Raw genomic sequence first — 18,807 nt, 5'->3', positions numbered from 1 at the left:
ACGCCGATTGCTGACAAGGTGAGCGGCGGCACTAAACACTCTTTCGGAGTACACACTTGTGGGAGGGCAACTTAGGTAGAATAAAGCCAGTTTGTGCAAGGGCCTCCAAATTGCCTCTTTTTCCTGCCAGTATAAGTACGGACTGTGTGACGTGCCTACTTGGATGCGGTCACTCATATAATCCTCCACCATTCTATCAATGTTGAGAGAATCATATGCAGTGACAGTAGACGACATGTCCGTAATCGTTGTCAGGTCCTTCAGTCCGGACCAGATGTCAGCATCAGCAGTCGCTCCAGACTGCCCTGCATCACCGCCAGCGGGTGGGCTCGGAATTCTGAGCCTTTTCCTCGCACCCCCAGTTGCGGGAGAATGTGAAGGAGGAGATGTTGACAGGTCGCGTTCCGCTTGACTTGACAATTTTGTCACCAGCAGGTCTTTCAACCCCAGCAGACTTGTGTCTGCCGGAAAGAGAGATCCAAGGTAGGCTTTAAATCTAGGATCGAGCACGGTGGCCAAAATGTAGTGCTCTGATTTCAACAGATTGACCACCCGTAAATCCTTGTTAAGCGAATTAAGGGCTCCATCCACAAGTCCCACATGCCTAGCGGAATCGCTCCCTTTTAGCTCCTTCTTCAATGCCTCCAGCTTCTTCTGCAAAAGCCTGATGAGGGGAATGACCTGACTCAGGCTGGCAGTGTCTGAACTGACTTCACGTGTGGCAAGTTCAAAGGGCATCAGAACCTTGCACAACGTTGAAATCATTCTCCACTGCACTTGAGACAGGTGCATTCCACCTCCTATATCGTGCTCAATTGTATAGGCTTGAATGGCCTTTTGCTGCTCCTCCAACCTCTGAAGCATATAGAGGGTTGAATTCCACCTCGTTACCACTTCTTGCTTCAGATGATGGCAGGGCAGGTTCAGTAGTTTTTGGTGGTGCTCCAGTCTTCTGTACGTGGTGCCTGTACGCCGAAAGTGTCCCGCAATTCTTCTGGCCACCGACAGCATCTCTTGCACGCCCCTGTCGTTTTTTAAAAAATTCTGCACCACCAAATTCAAGGTATGTGCAAAACATGGGACGTGCTGGAATTTGCCCATATTTAATGCACACACAATATTGCTGGCGTTGTCCGATGCCACAAATCCACAGGAGAGTCCAATTGGGGTAAGCCATTCCGCGATGATCTTCCTCAGTTGCCGTAAGAGGTTTTCAGCTGTGTGCGTATTCTGGAAAGCGGTGATACAAAGCGTAGCCTGCCTAGGAAAGAGTTGGCGTTTGCGAGATGCTGCTACTGGTGCCGCCGCTGCTGTTCTTGCGGCGAGAGTCCATACATCTACCCAGTGGGCTGTCACAGTCATATAGTCCTGACCCTGCCCTGCTCCACTTGTCCACATGTCCGTGGTTAAGTGGACATTGGGTACAACTGCATTTTTTAGGACACTGGTGAGTCTTTTTCTGATGTCCGTGTACATTCTCGGTATCGCCTGCCTAGAGAAGTGGAACCTAGATGGTATTTGGTAACGGGGGCACACTGCCTCAATAAATTGTCTAGTTCCCTGTGAACTAACGGCGGATACCGGACGCACGTCTAACACCAACATAGTTGTCAAGGCCTCAGTTATCCGCTTTGCAGTAGGATGACTGCTGTGATATTTCATCTTCCTCGCAAAGGACTGTTAAACAGTCAATTGCTTACTGGAAGTAGTACAAGTGGGCTTACGACTTCCCCTCTGGGATGACCATCGACTCCCAGCGGCAACAACAGCAGCGCCAGCAGCAGTAGGCGTTACACGCAAGGATGCATCGGAGGAATCCCAGGCAGGAGAGGACTCGTCAGAATTGCCAGTGACATGGCCTGCAGGACTATTGGCATTCCTGGGGAAGGAGGAAATTGACACTGAGGGAGTTGGTGGGGTGGTTTGCGTGAGCTTGGTTACAAGAGGAAGGGATTTACTGGTCAGTGGACTGCTTCCGCTGTCACCCAAAGTTTTTGAACTTGTCACTGACTTATTATGAATGCGCTGCAGGTGACGTATAAGGGAGGATGTTCCGAGTAGAGATGAGCGCCTGAAATTTTTCGGGTTTTGTGTTTTGGTTTTGGGTTCGGTTCCGCGGCCGTGTTTTGGGTTCGAACGCGTTTTGGCAAAACCTCACCGAATTATTTTTGTCGGATTCGGGTGTGTTTTGGATTCGGGTGTTTTTTTCCAAAAACACTAAAAAACAGCTTAAATCATAGAATTTGGGGGTCATTTTGATCCCAAAGTATTATTAACCTCAAAAACCATAATTTACACTCATTTTCAGTCTATTCTGAATACCTCACACCTCACAATATTATTTTTAGTCCTAAAATTTGCACCGAGGTCGCTGTGTGAGTAAGATAAGCGACCCTAGTGGCCGACACAAACACCGGGCCCATCTAGGAGTGGCACTGCAGTGTCACGCAGGATGTCCCTTCCAAAAAACCCTCCCCAAACAGCACATGACGCAAAGAAAAAAAGAGGCGCAATGAGGTAGCTGTGTGAGTAAGATTAGCGACCCTAGTGGCCGACACAAACACCGGGCCCATCTAGGAGTGGCACTGCAGTGTCACGCAGGATGGCCCTTCCAAAAAACCCTCCCCAAACAGCACATGACGCAAAGAAAAAAAGAGGCGCAATGAGGTAGCTGACTGTGTGAGTAAGATTAGCGACCCTAGTGGCCGACACAAACACCGGGCCCATCTAGGAGTGGCACTGCAGTGTCACGCAGGATGTCCCTTCCAAAAAACCCTCCCCAAACAGCACATGACGCAAAGAAAAAAAGAGGCGCAATGAGGTAGCTGTGTGAGTAAGATTAGCGACCCTAGTGGCCGACACAAACACCGGGCACATCTAGGAGTGGCACTGCAGTGTCACGCAGGATGTCCCTTCCAAAAAACCCTCCCCAAACAGCACATGACGCAAAGAAAAAAAGAGGCGCAATGAGGTAGCTGTGTGAGTAAGATTAGCGACCCTAGTGGCCGACACAAACACCGGGCCCATCTAGGAGTGGCACTGCAGTGTCACGCAGGATGTCCCTTCCAAAAAACCCTCCCCAATCAGCACATGATGCAAAGAAAAAGAAAAGAAAAAAGAGGTGCAAGATGGAATTATCCTTGGGCCCTCCCACCCACCCTTATGTTGTATAAACAAAACAGGACATGCACACTTTAACCAACCCATCATTTCAGTGACAGGGTCTGCCACACGACTGTGACTGATATGACGGGTTGGTTTGGACCCCCCCCAAAAAAGAAGCAATTAATCTCTCCTTGCACAAACTGGCTCTACAGAGGCAAGATGTCCACCTCATCTTCACCCTCCGATATATCACCGTGTACATCCCCCTCCTCACAGATTATCAATTCGTCCCCACTGGAATCCACCATCTCAGCTCCCTGTGTACTTTGTGGAGGCAATTGCTGCTGGTCAATGTCTCCGCGGAGGAATTGATTATAATTCATTTTAATGAACATCATCTTCTCCACATTTTCTGGATGTAACCTCGTACGCCGATTGCTGACAAGGTGAGCGGCGGCACTAAACACTCTTTCGGAGTACACACTTGTGGGAGGGCAACTTAGGTAGAATAAAGCCAGTTTGTGCAAGGGCCTCCAAATTGCCTCTTTTTCCTGCCAGTATAAGTACGGACTGTGTGACGTGCCTACTTGGATGCGGTCACTCATATAATCCTCCACCATTCTATCAATGTTGAGAGAATCATATGCAGTGACAGTAGACGACATGTCCGTAATCGTTGTCAGGTCCTTCAGTCCGGACCAGATGTCAGCATTAGCAGTCGCTCCAGACTGCCCTGCATCACCGCCAGCGGGTGGGCTCGGAATTCTGAGCCTTTTCCTCGCACCCCCAGTTGCGGGAGAATGTGAAGGAGGAGATGTTGACAGGTCGCGTTCCGCTTGACTTGACAATTTTGTCACCAGCAGGTCTTTCAACCCCAGCAGACTTGTGTCTGCCGGAAAGAGAGATCCAAGGTAGGCTTTAAATCTAGGATCGAGCACGGTGGCCAAAATGTAGTGCTCTGATTTCAACAGATTGACCACCCGTGAATCCTTGTTAAGCGAATTAAGGGCTGCATCCACAAGTCCCACATGCCTAGCGGAATCGCTCCCTTTTAGCTCCTTCTTCAATGCCTCCAGCTTCTTCTGCAAAAGCCTGATGAGGGGAATGACCTGACTCAGGCTGGCAGTGTCTGAACTGACTTCACGTGTGGCAAGTTCAAAGGGCATCAGAACCTTGCACAACGTTGAAATCATTCTCCACTGCACTTGAGACAGGTGCATTCCATCTCCTATATCGTGCTCAATTGTATAGGCTTGAATGGCCTTTTGCTGCTCCTCCAACCTCTGAAGCATATAGAGGGTTGAATTCCACCTCGTTACCACTTCTTGCTTCAGATGATGGCAGGGCAGGTTCAGTAGTTTTTGGTGGTGCTCCAGTCTTCTGTACGTGGTGCCTGTACGCCGAAAGTGTCCCGCAATTTTTCTGGCCACCGACAGCATCTCTTGCACGCCCCTGTCGTTTTTTAAAAAATTCTGCACCACCAAATTCAAGGTATGTGCAAAACATGGGACGTGCTGGAATTTGCCCATATTTAATGCACACACAATATTGCTGGCGTTGTCCGATGCCACAAATCCACAGGAGAGTCCAATTGGGGTAAGCCATTCCGCGATGATCTTCCTCAGTTGCCGTAAGAGGTTTTCAGCTGTGTGCGTATTCTGGAAAGCGGTGATACAAAGCGTAGCCTGCCTAGGAAAGAGTTGGCGTTTGCGAGATGCTGCTACTGGTGCCGCCGCTGCTGTTCTTGCGGCGAGAGTCCATACATCTACCCAGTGGGCTGTCACAGTCATATAGTCCTGACCCTGCCCTGCTCCACTTGTCCACATGTCCGTGGTTAAGTGGACATTGGGTACAACTGCATTTTTTAGGACACTGGTGAGTCTTTTTCTGACGTCCGTGTACATTCTCGGTATCGCCTGCCTAGAGAAGTGGAACCTAGATGGTATTTGGTAACGGGGGCACACTGCCTCAATAAATTGTCTAGTTCCCTGTGAACTAACGGCGGATACCGGACGCACGTCTAACACCAACATAGTTGTCAAGGACTCAGTTATCCGCTTTGCAGTAGGATGACTGCTGTGATATTTCATCTTCCTCGCAAAGGACTGTTGAACAGTCAATTGCTTACTGGAAGTAGTACAAGTGGGCTTACGACTTCCCCTCTGGGATGACCATCGACTCCCAGCGGCAACAACAGCAGCGCCAGCAGCAGTAGGCGTTACACGCAAGGATGCATCGGAGGAATCCCAGGCAGGAGAGGACTCGTCAGACTTGCCAGTGACATGGCCTGCAGGACTATTGGCATTCCTGGGGAAGGAGGAAATTGACACTGAGGGAGTTGGTGGGGTGGTTTGCGTGAGCTTGGTTACAAGAGGAAGGGATTTACTGGTCAGTGGACTGTTCCGCTGTCACCCAAAGTTTTTGAACTTGTCACTGACTTATTATGAATGCGCTGCAGGTGACGTATAAGGGAGGATGTTCCGAGGTGGTTAACGTCCTTACCCCTACTTATTACAGCTTGACAAAGGGAACACACGGCTTGACACCTGTTGTCCGCATTTCTGGTGAAATACCTCCACACCGAAGAGCTGATTTTTTTGGTATTTTCACCTGGCATGTCAACGGCCATATTCCTCCCACGGACAACAGGTGTCTCCCCGGGTGCCTGACTTAAACAAACCACCTCACCATCAGAATCCTCCTGGTCAATTTCCTCCCCAGCGCCAGCAACACCCATATCCTCCTCATCCTGGTGTACTTCAACACTGACATCTTCAATCTGACTATCAGGAACTGGACTGCGGGTGCTCCTTCCAGCACTTGCAGGGGGCGTGCAAATGGTGGAAGGCGCATGCTCTTCACGTCCAGTGTTGGGAAGGTCAGGCATCGCAACCGACACAATTGGACTCTCCTTGTGGATTTGGGATTTCAAAGAACGCACAGTTCTTTGCGGTGCTTTTGCCAGCTTGAGTCTTTTCAGTTTTCTAGCGAGAGGCTGAGTGCTTCCATCCTCATGTGAAGCTGAACCACTAGCCATGAACATAGGCCAGGGCCTCAGCCGTTCCTTGCCACTCCGTGTGGTAAATGGCATATTGGCAAGTTTACGCTTCTCCTCCGACAATTTTATTTTAGGTTTTGGAGTCCTTTTTTTTCTGATATTTGGTGTTTTGGATTTGACATGCTCTGTACTATGACATTGGGCATCGGCCTTGGCAGACGACGTTGCTGGCATTTCATCGTCTCGGCCATGACTAGTGGCAGCAGCTTCAGCACGAGGTGGAAGTGGATCTTGATCTTTCCCTAATTTTGGAACCTCAACTTTTTTGTTCTCCATATTTTATAGGCAGAACTAAAAGGCACCTCAGGTAAACAATGGAGATGGATGGATTGGATACTAGTATACAATTATGGACGGACTGCCACGGTTAGGTGGTATAAAAAAACCACGGTTAGGTGGTATATAATACAATTATGGATGGACGGACTGCCTGCCGAGTGCCGACACAGAGGTAGCCACAGCCGTGAACTACCGCACTGTACACTGGTTGATAAAGAGATAGTAGTATACTCGTAACAACTAGTATGACGACGGTATAAAGAATGAAAAAAAAACCACGGTTAGGTGGTATATATTATAATACAATTATGGATGGACGGACTGCCTGCCGAGTGCCGACACAGAGGTAGCCACAGCCGTGAACTACCGCACTGTACACTGGTTGATAAAGAGATAGTAGTATACTCGTAACAACTAGTATGACGACGGTATAAAGAATGAAAAAAAAACCACGGTTAGGTGGTATATATTATAATACAATTATGGATGGACGGACTGCCTGCCGAGTGCCGACACAGAGGTAGCCACAGCCGTGAACTACCGCACTGTACACTGGTTGATAAAGAGATAGTAGTATACTCGTAACAACTAGTATGACGACGGTATAAAGAATGAAAAAAAAACCACGGTTAGGTGGTATATATTATAATACAATTATGGATGGACGGACTGCCTGCCGAGTGCCGACACAGAGGTAGCCACAGCCGTGAACTACCGCACTGTACACTGGTTGATAAAGAGATAGTAGTATACTCGTAACAACTAGTATGACGACGGTATAAAGAATGAAAAAAAAACCACGGTTAGGTGGTATATAATACAATTATGGTTGGACGGACTGCCTGCCGAGTGCCGACACAGAGGTAGCCACAGCCGTGAACTACCGCACTGTACACTGGTTGATAAAGAGATAGTAGTATACTCGTAACAACTAGTATGACGACGGTATAAAGAATGAAAAAAAAAACACGGTTAGGTGGTATATATTATAATACAATTATGGTTGGACGGACTGCCTGCCGAGTGCCGACACAGAGGTAGCCACAGCCGTGAACTACCGCACTGTACACTGGTTGATAAAGAGATAGTAGTATACTCGTAACAACTAGTATGACGACGGTATAAAGAATGAAAAAAAAACCACGGTTAGGTGGTATATATTATAATACAATTATGGATGGACGGACTGCCTGCCGAGTGCCGACACAGAGGTAGCCACAGCCGTGAACTACCGCACTGTACACTGGTTGATAAAGAGATAGTAGTATACTCGTAACAACTAGTATGACGACGGTATAAAGAATGAAAAAAAAACCACGGTTAGGTGGTATATATTATAATACAATTATGGTTGGACGGACTGCCTGCCGAGTGCCGACACAGAGGTAGCCACAGCCGTGAACTACCGCACTGTACACTGGTTGATAAAGAGATAGTAGTATACTCGTAACAACTAGTATGACGACGGTATAAAGAATGAAAAAAAAACCACGGTTAGGTGGTATATAATACAATTATGGTTGGACGGACTGCCTGCCGAGTGCCGACACAGAGGTAGCCACAGCCGTGAACTACCGCACTGTACACTGGTTGATAAAGAGATAGTAGTATACTCGTAACAACTAGTATGACGACGGTATAAAGAATGAAAAAAAAACCACGGTTAGGTGGTATATATTATAATACAATTATGGATGGACGGACTGCCTGCCGAGTGCCGACACAGAGGTAGCCACAGCCGTGAACTACCGCACTGTACACTGGTTGATAAAGAGATAGTAGTATACTCGTAACAACTAGTATGACGACGGTATAAAGAATGAAAAAAAAACCACGGTTAGGTGGTATATAATACAATTATGGTTGGACGGACTGCCTGCCGAGTGCCGACACAGAGGTAGCCACAGCCGTGAACTACCGCACTGTACACTGGTTGATAAAGAGATAGTAGTATACTCGTAACAACTAGTATGACGACGGTATAAAGAATGAAAAAAAAACCACGGTTAGGTGGTATATATTATAATACAATTATGGATGGACGGACTGCCTGCCGAGTGCCGACACAGAGGTAGCCACAGCCGTGAACTACCGCACTGTACTGTGTCTGCTGCTAATATAGACTGGTTGATAAAGAGATAGTATACAATACTACTAATATACTGGTGGTCAGGCACTGGTCACCACTAGTCACACTGGCAGTGGCACTCCTGCAGCAAAAGTGTGCACTGTTTAATTTTAATATAATATTATTTATCATGTACTCCTGGCTCCTGCTATAACAACCTGCAGTGCTCCCCAGTCTCCCCCACAATTATAAGCTTTATATACAATACATTGATGTGCAGCACACTGGGCTGAGCAGTGCACACAGACTGAGTCACTGTGTGACTGTGTATCGTTTTTTTCAGGCAGAGAACGGATATATTAAATAAAACAAACAACTGCACTGTCTCTGGTGGTCACTGGTCACTGTGGTCGTCAGTCACTAAACTCTGTCTGCACTCTCTTCTAATCTACAGTATCACAGCAATCTCTCTCTCTCTCTCTCTTCTAAATCTAATCTAAATGGAGAGGACGCCAGCCACGTCCTCTCCCTATCAATCTCAATGCACGTGTGAAAATGGCGGCGACGCGCGGCTCCTTATATAGAATCCGAGTCTCGCGAGAATCCGACAGCGTCATGATGACGTTCGGGCGCGCTCGGGTTAACCGAGCAAGGCGGGAAGATCCGAGTCGCTCGGACCCGTGAAAAAAAAAGTGAAGTTCGTGCGGGTTCGGATTCAAAGAAACCGAACCCGCTCATCTCTAGTTCCGAGGTGGTTAACGTCCTTACCCCTACTTATTACAGCTTGACAAAGGGAACACACGGCTTGACACCTGTTGTCCGCATTTCTGGTGAAATACCTCCACACCGAAGAGCTGATTTTTTTGGTATTTTCACCTGGCATGTCAACGGCCATATTCCTCCCACGGACAACAGGTGTCTCCCCGGGTGCCTGACTTAAACAAACCACCTCACCATCAGAATCCTCCTGGTCAATTTCCTCCCCAGCGCCAGCAACACCCATATCCTCCTCATCCTGGTGTACTTCAACACTGACATCTTCAATCTGACTATCAGGAACTGGACTGCGGGTGCTCCTTCCAGCACTTGCAGGGGGCGTGCAAATGGTGGAAGGCGCATGCTCTTCACGTCCAGTGTTGGGAAGGTCAGGCATCGCAACCGACACAATTGGACTCTCCTTGTGGATTTGGGATTTCGAAGAATGCACAGTTCTTTGCTGTGCTGCTTTTGCCAGCTTGAGTCTTTTCATTTTTCTAGCGAGAGGCTGAGTGCTTCCATCCTCATGTGAAGCTGAACCACTAGCCATGAACATAGGCCAGGGCCTCAGCCGTTCCTTGCCACTCCGTGTGGTAAATGGCATATTGGCAAGTTTACGCTTCTCCTCCGACAATTTTATTTTAGGTTTTGGAGTCCTTTTTTTTCTGATATTTGGTGTTTTGGATTTGACATGCTCTGTACTATGACATTGGGCATCGGCCTTGGCAGACGACGTTGCTGGCATTTCATCGTCTCGGCCATGACTAGTGGCAGCAGCTTCAGCACGAGGTGGAAGTGGATCTTGATCTTTCCCTAATTTTGGAACCTCAACATTTTTGTTCTCCATATTTTAATAGGCACAACTAAAAGGCACCTCAGGTAAACAATGGAGATGGATACTAGTATACAATTATGGACTGCCTGCCGACTGCAGACACAGAGGTAGCCACAGCCGTGAACTACCGTACTGTACTGTGTCTGCAGCTAATATAGACTGGTTGATAAAGAGAAGATGTCTATGTAACTATGTATGTATAAAGAAGACTGAAAAAAATCCACGGTTAGGTGGTATACAATTATGGACGGACTGCCTGCCGAGTGCAGACAAAGAGGTAGCCACAGCCGTGAACTACCGTACTGTACTGTGTCTGCAGCTAATATAGACTGGTTGATAAAGAGAAGATGTCTATGTAACTATGTATGTATAAAGAAGAATGAAAAAAAACCACGGTTAGGTGGTATACAATTATGGACGGACTGCCTGCCGAGTGCAGACACAGAGGTAGCCACAGCCGTGAACTACCGTACTGTACTGTGTCTGCAGCTAATATAGACTGGTTGATAAAGAGAAGATGTCTATGTAACTATGTATGTATAAAGAAGAATGAAAAAAATCCACGGTTAGGTGGTATTACAATTATGGACGGACTGCCTGCCGAGTGCAGAGACACAGAGGTAGCCACAGCCGTGAACTACCGTACTGTGTCTGCTGCGACTGGATGATAAATGATATAAAAAATATATATATATCACTACTGCAGCCGGACAGGTATATATTATATATTATATAATGACGGACCTGCTGGACACTGTCTGTCAGCAGAATGAGTTTTATTTTTATAGAATAAAAAACAAACAAACACACAAGTGAAGTCACACGACGAGTGTTTAACTTTTTCAGGCAATCACAATATAAGTATACTACTAACTATACTGGTGGTCAGTGTGGTCAGGTCACTGGTCAGTCACACTGGCAGTGGCACTCCTGCAGCAAAAGTGTGCACTGTTTAATTTTAATATAATATGTACTCCTGGCTCCTGCTATAACCTATAACTGGCACTGCAGTAGTGCTCCCCAGTCTCCCCCACAATTATAAGCTGTGTGAGCTGAGCAGTCAGACAGATATATAATATATATAGATGATGCAGCACACTGGCCTGAGCCTGAGCAGTGCACACAGATATGGTATGTGACTGACTGAGTCACTGTGTGTATCGCTTTTTTCAGGCAGAGAACGGATATATTAAATAAACTGCACTGTGTGTCTGGTGGTCACTCACTATATAATATATTATGTACTCCTGGCTCCTGCTATAACCTATAACTGGCACTGCAGTAGTGCTCCCCAGTCTCCCCCACAATTATAAGCTGTGTGAGCTGAGCAGTCAGACAGATATATATAATATTATATATAGATAATAGATGATGCAGCACACTGGCCTGAGCCTGAGCAGTGCACACAGATATGGTATGTGACTGACTGAGTCACTGTGTGTATCGCTTTTTTCAGGCAGAGAACGGATATATTAAATAAACTGCACTGTGTGTCTGGTGGTCACTCACTATATAATATATTATGTACTCCTGGCTCCTGCTATAACCTATAACTGGCACTGCAGTAGTGCTCCCCAGTCTCCCCCACAATTATAAGCTGTGTGAGCTGAGCAGTCAGACAGATATATATAATATTATATATAGATAATAGATGATGCAGCACACTGGCCTGAGCCTGAGCAGTGCACACAGATATGGTATGTGACTGACTGAGTCACTGTGTGTATCGCTTTTTTCAGGCAGAGAACGGATATATTAAATAAACTGCACTGTGTGTCTGGTGGTCACTCACTATATAATATATTATGTACTCCTGGCTCCTGCTATAACCTATAACTGGCACTGCAGTAGTGCTCCCCAGTCTCCCCCACAATTATAAGCTGTGTGAGCTGAGCAGTCAGACAGATATATATAATATTATATATAGATAATAGATGATGCAGCACACTGGCCTGAGCCTGAGCAGTGCACACAGATATGGTATGTGACTGAGTCACTGTGTGCTGTGTATCGCTTTTTTCAGGCAGAGAACGGATTATAAAGTAAACTGCACTGTCCTCACTAGTAAACTCTCTCCACTCAGTCTCTACACTTCTACAGTAACAGTACTCCTCCTAGTCAGCTCCAGTAAATCTCTCTCAGTCTCTTATAATCTAAATGGAGAGGACGCCAGCCACGTCCTCTCCCTATCAATCTCAATGCACGTGTGAAAATGGCGGCGACGCGCGGCTCCTTATATAGAATCCGAGTCTCGCGATAGAATCCGAGCCTCGCGAGAATCCGACAGCGTCATGATGACGTTCGGGCGCGCTCGGGTTAACCGAGCAAGGCGGGAAGATCCGAGTCGCTCGGACCCGTGAAAAAAAACATGAAGTTCGGGCGGGTTCGGATTCAGAGAAACCGAACCCGCTCATCTCTATATGGTATGCAATTATTCCAAAATACGGAAAAATCCCATATCCAAAATACCTCTGGTCCCAAGCATTTTGGATAAGGGAGACTCAACCTGTATTACAGTAACTTCCAACCAAAGCCCCGGGGGAGTGTTGAAGAGCTTTTAGTTCAGGGCTGGTTATCCTGAGGGAGGTAGAACCCTTTTTTGTAGGGGGGAGTTTTTTTTAGAACTGGTGATATTTGCCCACAACAACCTACCAGATTCTATCTATACTGCAGGAGGCTGTATATGATATGTGACATCTTTACTGTGGGACTGTATGTGGGATGTGACAACTGTACTGCGGGGCTATGGTGGTCATTCTGAGTTGATCGCTAGCTGCATTCGTTCGCTGTGCAGCGATGAGGCAAAAAAACAGCACGCATGCGTATGCGGCGCAATGCGCACGCGCGCCGTACTATTACAACGAACGTTGTAGTTTCACACAGGGTCTGGCGAAGCTTTTCAGTCGCACTGCTGGCCGCAGTGATTGACATGAAGTGGACGTTTCTGGATGTCAACTGACCGTTTTCAGGGAGTGTTCGGAAAAACCCAGGCGTGCCAGGAAAAACGCAGGCGTGGCTGGGCGAACGCAGGGCGTGTTTGTGACGTCAAAACAGGAACTGAACAGTCTGCAGTGATCGCAAGCGCTGAGTAGGTTTTGAGCTACTCTGAAACTGCACAAAAAAAACTTTGTAGCCTTTCGTTCGCACTTCTGCTAAGCTAAAATACACTCCCAGTGGGCGGCGGCATAGCATTTGCACGGCTGCTAAAAACTGCTAGCGAGCGATCAAATCGGAATGACCACCAGTGTGTGGGATGTGACACCTGTACTGTGGGGCAGGATGCGAGATGTGTCATCTTTGTTACAGGACTCTAGTTGTCTATTTTCGAAGATATGTCACATTTAAGTTTATAACCTGCAGAGATGAGTCAACTACTTTCCATGATAGAGTTGTATATACTGTATGTAAATATGGTTCAGTTAGTCAGCTGGGTGCAAAATAAATGGAATATAAATACAACACATTTCTTAGGGGTTAGGAGCACACTAGGGAGGTCATTCAGATCTGATCGTTGGGCTGCATTTTTTGCGTTCCTGCGCTCAGATAGTTGCCGCCTACAGGGGGAGTGTATTTTCGCAGTGCAAGTGTGCGTTGCTATGTGTACGCAGAGCTGCTACAATCCACTGTGTGCAGTCTCTGCGCAGCCCAGGACTTACTCCTTCAGTGTGATGAGAACAGGTTGATCGGGCCGGAGCTGACGTCACACACCCTCCCTGAAAACGCTTGGACACGCCTGCGTTTTCCCGAACACTCCCAGTAAACGTTCAGTTGCCACCCACAAACGGCTTCCTCCTGTCAGTCACCTTGCAAACGGATTTTTTTGCACCATCCCGTCGCTGACCGGCGATTCTCGTTGTTGTCTGACGTGTGTGCGCATTGCGGTGCATACGCATGCGCTGTTATGACCTGGTCGCCCGCTGTGTGAAAACGCATAGTAGCGATCAGATCTGAGTTACCCCCTCTGTATTTTATAGAATCTTGGGGCAGATGTATTAACCTGGAGACGGCATAAGGAAGTGATAAACCAGTGATACGTGCAAGGTGATAAAGGCACCAGCCAATCAGATCCTATCTGTTAATTTACATATTGGAGCTGGTTGGCTGGTGCTTTTATCTCCTTGCACATATCACTGGTTTATCAATTCCTTATGCCTTCTCCAGATTAATACATCTGCCCCCTTGTATGTAGAGTAGACCTCAGTGCTGTCTAGTGTGATACTGTAAATACTATTCCACCAACTTACGTACAGTGTTCAGGGTATGGTTCAGTTATATGAGCCTTACCCCCAGGTAATTGTACTCACAACAATCTAATTGTCCTCCGGCAGATCAGCTCAATCGTAGGTACTGTATCCCATGAAGTATATACCTGTGTGGGGGAGTAGAATACGCAATAGTGCAATACATTTCATTATTAAAATAAACAAAAAATTGCAAAAACAGCACACTGTACATATAAACCAGGAAGTAGGTGGACTCCTACCAGGTGTTAAATGGCAATCGGCAGTATGGACACAAAGTCCCACATCCGTGCGTCCCCAGTAGCTGCAGCCCTCTCCTGTCCCCGGCAACCCTCCTTACCCCATTTGTTTCCTTTTTTTACTTTCAGCGTGCAGGTCACAGGAAAGCAACCTTGAGTTCTCGCACTGCTATTACATTAGCAATACTGGTCGAACTGGTTAGACTACAAATTTCTGGCAGGGTACTGCACTGTAGATTGCATTCTGTAGCTGCACATGATAATGGTGAGAAATGCCAGGTGTGATTATACGAAAACTGGTTATCCAAGAGATAAAGAATATTATACAGTCACCATGGAAATGCACAGCACGTATTACATGAATACAGTTGGGAAAACATTAAAGGATAGTTCCCCTTTAGAACATTAGTCTTTTGTAAATGCAGCTCCCCTCCCATACAATGCGGTTCTCTGCGCTAGGATGCCTTCCTTTGCCACGAGTGTCCATGAACAAAATGATTTTCTGCATGAGGCAGTAATAACCTAACCTAGGGTTTCCCAAACATGGCCTTCAAGGCACCCAAACAGACCAGGTTTTAAGGATATCCAAGCTTGTGCTCAAAAGGAACTAATTAAGTCACCTGTGCTTAAGCATCAATATACTAAAACATACCTCCCAACATGACCCTCTCCAGGAGGGACAGAATGCTCTGCTCCTGGACTTTTCTCTTAATGTATGATTGCCATCACCTGTGGTGAAACACCTTTCTTAGTCCTAACCAATTGTAACGGTGACTTTTAACTCTTGCTATTGTCTACTACGCCTGTTCAGGTCTCCAGGAACATGGCGCCCATGCTGTATTAGTTGGTTCATGATTATCATTTACATGGGGAGGGAATTCGTATTTATAGAAGTTTTCCAACTGGGATTAAATGTAGCCTCCTACTGTAAGTACTGAATATTGAGAAAGTAGGGCAATAACTAAAGATTCAAGTACTTTAACGTGGCAAATAGTCCAGGTGACGGGGACAATCGCAACGTTAAAAACAAGTCCAGCTGTTAGGCAATAGGTTTAAAGGTGCAGTAGACATCATAGGTGTACACTAATGGTCGCTAGACCATCTCTCAATCAAACTCACTCCCCAAATGTTTTAAGGACTCTACCGTTGCCCCGATCCCAAAGAATGGAATACCAAAATGTGTAACCGATAGCCCTGACATCCGTAGTGATTAAATAATTTGAGCGTCTGGTGTTGAGACATGTTAAGTCACCAGTTTCCAGTGGGGTTTGACTCATTTCAATTTGCTTATAGGGCAAAACGGTCGACGGATGATGCTGTCTTGACTGCTTTACATTATGCCCAATCAGACGAGAGTGCATACAGGAATCAGGTTATTAGACTGTTCGAGAGGAGCAGGGAGAGTTGTTTACTTTTAAATACGTCTCAAGCTAAAGAGACTGTAATTGATTTTAGAAAGCTGAATAGTGCTCCAAACTTACCCGTCTGCCTAGATGGGAAGATTATTGCGCAGGTGGAATTTTTTAAATTTTTAGTGGTTTTTAATATATAAAATACTTTCTCGGGGTCTTTGAATTCTGCTTTTTTGGTAGAAAAAAAAAAGATGCAGCAACGTCGGTTTTAAAAAAAATAAGATTAAGATCAGTTTTTGTGATCAAAGGGATCTTGTTTAATTTTTATCGTAGCATTGCGGAGAATGTCCTGACCTATGGGATTGCCATATGGCAGGGCTGGCCAAACCGGTCCTCGAGATTTACCAACAGTTCATGTTTTCCAGGCCTTGTCAATTTCCTCCCCAGCGCCAGCAACACCCATATCCTCATCCTGGTATACTTCAACAGTGACATCTTCAATTTGACTATCAGGAACTGGACTGCGGGTGCTCCTTCCAGCACTTGCAGGGGGCGTGCAAATGGTGAAAGGCGCCACCTCTTCCCGTCCAGTGTTGGGAAGGTCAGGCATCGCAACCGACACAATTGGACTCTCCTTGGGGATTTGTGATTTAGAAGAACGCACAGTTCTTTGCTGTGCTTTTGCCATCTTAACTTTTTTAAGTTTTCTAGCAGGAGGATGAGTGCTTCCATCCTCATGTGAAGCTGAACCACTAGCCATGAACATAGGCTAGGCACTCAGCCGTTCCTTGCCACTCCGTGTCGTATATGGCACATTGGCAAGTTTACGCTAGTGATGAGCGGGTTCGGATCCTCGGGATCCGAACCCCACCCGAACTTCACCCTTTTTTGCACGGGTCCGAGCAGACTCGGATCCTCCCGCCTTGCTCGGTTAACCCGAGAGCGCCCGAACGTCATCATCCCGCGGTCGGATTCTCGCGAGATTCGTATTCTATATAAAGAGCCGCGCGTCGCCGCCATTTTTCACTCGTGCATTGGAGATGATCGTGAGAGGACGTGGCTGGCGTTCTCTCAGTTTCTGTGTTCAGTGGGCTGCAAATATCTGTGCTCAGTGTGCTGCAAATATCTGTGCTCAGTGTGCTGCAAGTGCAAATATCTACGTTCTCTGCCTGAAAAACACTCCATATCTATGCTCAGTGTGCTGCAAATATCTGTGCTCAGTGTGCTAATTGCTTTATTGTGGGGACTGCATTGTAGTATATAGTAGGAGGACAGTGCAGAATTTTGCTGACCACCAGTATAACTATATATATATATATATATAGCAGTACGGTACAGTAGTCCACTGCTCTACCTCTGTGTCGTCAAGTATACTATCCCATCCATACCTGTAGTGCATTTCAGTTTTGCACAGTTTGCTGACCACCAGTATATAATATATAGCAGTACGGTACAGTAGGCCACTGCTCTACCTACCTCTGTGTCGTCAAGTATACTATCCATCCATACCTGTGGTGCATTTCAGTTTTGCACAGTTTGCTGACCACCAGTATATAATATATAGCAGTACGGTACAGTAGGCCACTGCTCTACCTACCTCTGTGTCGTCAAGTATACTGTCCATCCATACCGGTGGTGCATTTCAGTTTTGCACAGTTTGCTGACCACCAGTATATAATATATAGCAGTACGGTACAGTAGGCCACTGCTCTACCTACCTCTGTGTCGTCAAGTATACTATCCATCCATACCTGTGGTGCATTTCAGTTGTGCGCAGTATATATAGTAGTAGGCCATTGCTATTCATATATTACTGGCATATAATTCCACACATTAAAAAATGGAGAACAAAAATGTGGAGGGTAAAATAGGGAAAGATCAAGATCCACTTCCACCTCGTGCTGAAGCTGCTGTCACTAGTCATGGCCGAGACGATGAAATGCCATCAACGTCGTCTGCCAAGGCCGATGCCCAATATCATAGTAGAGAGCATGTAAAATCCAAAAATATAAAGCTCACTAAAATGACCCAAATATCTAAATCAAAATCGTCTGAGGAGAAGCGTAAACTTGCCAATGTGCCATATACGACACGGAGTGGCAAGGAACGGCTGAGTGCCTAGCCTATGTTCATGGCTAGTGGTTCAGCTTCACATGAGGATGGAAGCACTCATCCTCCTGCTAGAAAACTTAAAAAAGTTAAGATGGCAAAAGCACAGCAAAGAACTGTGCGTTCTTCTAAATCACAAATCCCCAAGGAGAGTCCAATTGTGTCGGTTGCGATGCCTGACCTTCCCAACACTGGACGGGAAGAGGTGGCGCCTTTCACCATTTGCACGCCCCCTGCAAGTGCTGGAAGGAGCACCCGCAGTCCAGTTCCTGATAGTCAAATTGAAGATGTCACTGTTGAAGTATACCAGGATGAGGATATGGGTGTTGCTGGCGCTGGGGAGGAAATTGACAAGGAGGATTCTGATGGTGAGGTGGTTTGTTTAAGTCAGGAACCCGGGGAGACACCTGTTGTTCGTGGGACGAATATGGCCATTGACATGCCTGGTCAAAATACAAAAAAAATCACCTCTTCGTGTGGAATTATTTCAACAGAAATGCGGACAACTGGTGTCAAGCCGTGTGTTGCCTTTGTCAAGCTGTAATAAGTAGGGGTAAGGACGTTAACCACCTAGGAACATCCTCCCTTATACGTCACCTGGACCGCATTCATCAGAAGTCAGTGACAAGTTCAAAAACTGTGGGTGACAGCGGAAGCAGTCCACTGACCACTAAATCCCTTCCTCTTGTAGCCAAGCTCCTGCAAACCACACCACCAACTCACTCAGTGTCAATTTCCTCCTTAGACAGGAAAGCCAATAGTCCT

The 18,807-nt window shown here is 46.5% G+C and overlaps 1 protein-coding gene across 2 annotated transcripts in view; it reads right to left on the bottom strand.

The window, feature by feature from the left end:
• LOC134999112 (N-acetylated-alpha-linked acidic dipeptidase 2-like) overlaps window positions 1-14,736 on the bottom strand; it is a 197,427-nt gene extending 182,691 nt beyond the window's left edge. For both annotated transcript variants that reach the window (XM_063951405.1, XM_063951406.1), the window contains exons 1-2: window positions 14,585-14,736; window positions 14,406-14,470 (exon numbers count right to left, since the gene is read on the bottom strand). The gene's annotated coding sequence lies outside the window, so the exon portion shown is untranslated. The remainder of the gene's footprint in view (window positions 1-14,405; window positions 14,471-14,584) is intronic.
• Between the last annotated feature and the right edge of the window lie 4,071 nt (window positions 14,737-18,807).

The sequence above is a fragment of the Pseudophryne corroboree genome, chromosome 2, assembly GCF_028390025.1.
Source record: "Pseudophryne corroboree isolate aPseCor3 chromosome 2, aPseCor3.hap2, whole genome shotgun sequence".
NCBI lineage: Eukaryota > Metazoa > Chordata > Amphibia > Anura > Myobatrachidae > Pseudophryne > Pseudophryne corroboree.
Note: the sequence above shows the minus strand (reverse complement) of the source record. Positions and strands in the feature narration are given on the sequence as shown.